The 3,012-nt window shown below is 41.4% G+C and overlaps 1 non-coding gene across 1 annotated transcript; it reads left to right on the top strand.

Annotated features, from left to right (window-relative positions):
* The first annotated feature begins 393 nt into the window (after nucleotides 1-393).
* LOC128580089 (U6 spliceosomal RNA) lies at nucleotides 394-498 on the top strand. Its single transcript, XR_008378442.1, has one exon. It is a non-coding gene; the product is annotated as a U6 spliceosomal RNA (small nuclear RNA).
* The last annotated feature ends 2,514 nt before the right edge of the window (nucleotides 499-3,012 follow it).

The following is a 3,012-nucleotide window of genomic DNA, read 5'->3' on the forward strand; positions in this document are numbered from 1 at the left end:
AATAGATCTATAAAGACAGGGATTTTTGCCTATTCAAATGCCTAAGGCACTACCTGGTACATGATAGGTGTTTAATGAATATTTCATGAGTGAATAAATGTTTGAAAATATAAACTGAGTTTGTAACTACTCTCATATGCAAGAGCCACTGGATTTGGCCATGCTCAAAATGATCTCCCTTAAATACACAGGAGCTATTTCAGTGCCTGTCTACTCCTGGCTGAGGCTGGGGTTGGGAGCCCGCTGGTGAAGTTCTTTGTGATTGTGACTCAGAGGCAGGAACCAACAGAGCCTGGCATTATGGATGTGAAGATTTCCTATAAAGCAGATGCATGATCAGTCCCTCTTCAGGGGTTTGACTAATTGGCACTCAGTTCTTTATCCATGTTAATGGTGCTCGCTTCAGCACCACGTACACTAAAATTGGAACAATACAGAAAAGATTAGCATGACCCCTGTACAAGGTGACACATTAATGATGTGGCTGTATTACTTTAACACTTTGGACTATGAAGTTTGTCAGAAAGTGAGGTTCCATCCATCAAGCACAGGAACAAGAGTATCTAGTACTTCTTGCAATTTTTCTTTTCTCTGAATGTCCTTGCTGATTTTTTCTGTTAAGGGTACTGTTACACAGTTTCCTAATGAGTCTGCCTGCCTCTGCTTCTCTCTATTCTTCCTCACTCTGTCCAGCTTTGGGAGGCTGGTAGGACAGGAGCGCAAAGACCCCAAGGCCTGTTCGCTTGTCATGAAGGTGGTGTCATGTAGCTGAGGGGAGCACCTGCCAGCACTTAACCTGAATGTAGAGGCGCACCCCTCTAAGAGAAGCAGCAGGGCCACCTTGCTGCCTCAGGAGCACCCTGATTGTCCTCTTCAGCAAGAAACATAATTTTCTTTTGGCTGATGCCCACTGGATGTCACACTCCCTCCTTGAGGGAATTTTCCTTCCCTCCCACCACCAAGAAAGAGAAGAAAATAAAAATGCCTCTAGCCATGCAAAATAATGACGTTTGTCCTTGTGGATTACTTACCCACACTAGGCTGAGTTTACTCAGGGGTAGACTGAGTCAGCTTGGACTGGCCTGGGAGGGCCAATTTTGCTCATCTCATCCCAAATCTGCCTTCAGTAACCCCGCTGTGCCTTAAAATTGGCCACAATGGGAGTATTTACACCACAGAAATGGGCAAATGCAAATTAGCATTGGCTTCCCCAAAAGCCAATTGTTAAATATGTTTCATCCCAAGACCTATTTATACAGCCTATTTATGGAGTGTCTCAGACTATCTTGTTCAGTTTTACATCATGGATAGAGTGACCAGGAACTTTGGAGAGTAAAAGGGCACACTTTAATGACTACATCAGGACCACATGGATAGGCCAGAACTCTAAGGGGCCCATGGAGATATATGATCAATCTAATTATGATCTCTTTACCAGGTTTGGAATTATAATTCCAAAACACAGTATCCATTCATTCAGAAATCATGAAGATTTTTCTACTATGGAACTGGCAGAGATATCCAACCCATGGCTCGTGGGCTGTATGCAGATCTGTGAAGACTTTTTTGCATCGTGTTGGATATCACAAAAATTATGCACAGACTTTTTTTTTTTTTTTTTTGCTCATCAGCTTTTGTTAGCATTTGTGTATTTAATGTGTGGCCCAAGACAACTCTTCTTCTTCCACTGTGTTGCAGAGAAGCCAAAAGGTTGAACACCCCTTGACAATTTTTCAGTAAATGATATATCAGTAAATGTAGGATGAATTCCTAAGAGTATATTTCTAGGACAGAGAATATAAACATTATGAATGCATATTGCCAAATCACCTGCCCAGAAAGTTATAGACATTTACACTTTCCCTATAGCCAGCTGAATTTATCAAAGCCTTTTCAACACTTGAAATTAGGAAAGGGAAGAGTTTCCAGCCACCTCCCATTCCTCTCTTTGCAGGGTTCACTTTCCACCTAGGCTGGGACCTTCCACAAGCTCTGTTTTCTCTCACCTTCATCTGTTCCTCTTTTTGCTTCTGTTGTTCCTTCCTCAGAGGTTGTCTCCTCTCCCTTTCTAGCAATGCTGTCCATTCCAGTTGCACAAAATAATCCTAAGGAATGATTAAAGAAGTGCAGAAAGAGATAAATATAAAAACAGCCGAAAATATTCAAAAATAGGGGTTAGTAAAATAAATCATGGTGTCTCCTTATGATAACATAATATTCAGTTATTAATATTAATAAAGATGATGTATACATAATTGTGCACATAAGATGATGTTCACAAAATGATAAATGATGAAAATATGTTATCAAATAGACTATCGGGGTATGATCTCATGTATGTTTATTGAATTTAAATGTCATCAAGCATAAAAATACTTATTTCTAGGGGGAGGCGGAGCAAGATGGCAGCCGAGTAACAGCTTCCTTGCATCTGGGCACCGTGAGTCTGGGGAGATAGGACTCCAGGCATCTCTGGCTGGTGGGATCTGCCTATCATCACCCCTGAGAGGATACAGGGAGTCAGCGAGAGACTTCTGGACCCCAAGAGGAGGACTAAAACAGTGGAAAACAGGCAAGTGGTCGCATGTGTTCAATCGGTCTAAACCCGCCCGCAACTGCACGAGAACTTAAAGAGCAAGAGGAAGTGAAAGGAAAATTAGGGCAAGGAAACGGATAAAAGAAATCACCCATGAGGAAGAATCAGCAGAAAACTCCAGGCAACATGAAGAACCAGTCCAGAACAACCCCACCAAGGGACCATGAGGTAGCTACTGCAGAGGATTCCACCTATACAGAAATGTTAGGAATGACAGAAAGGGAATTTAGAATACACATGTTGAAAACAATGAAAGAAATGATGGAAACAATGAAGGAAACTGCTAATAAAGTGGAACATAACCAAAAGGAAATCCAAAAACAGAATCAAATCAGAGATGAACGATATGAAGAATATAAAAAGGATATAGCAGAGCTGAAGGAAATGAAACAGTCAATCAGGGAACTTAAAGATGC

Source organism: Nycticebus coucang, chromosome 2, assembly GCF_027406575.1.
Source record: "Nycticebus coucang isolate mNycCou1 chromosome 2, mNycCou1.pri, whole genome shotgun sequence".
Classification (NCBI taxonomy): Eukaryota; Metazoa; Chordata; class Mammalia; order Primates; family Lorisidae; genus Nycticebus; species Nycticebus coucang.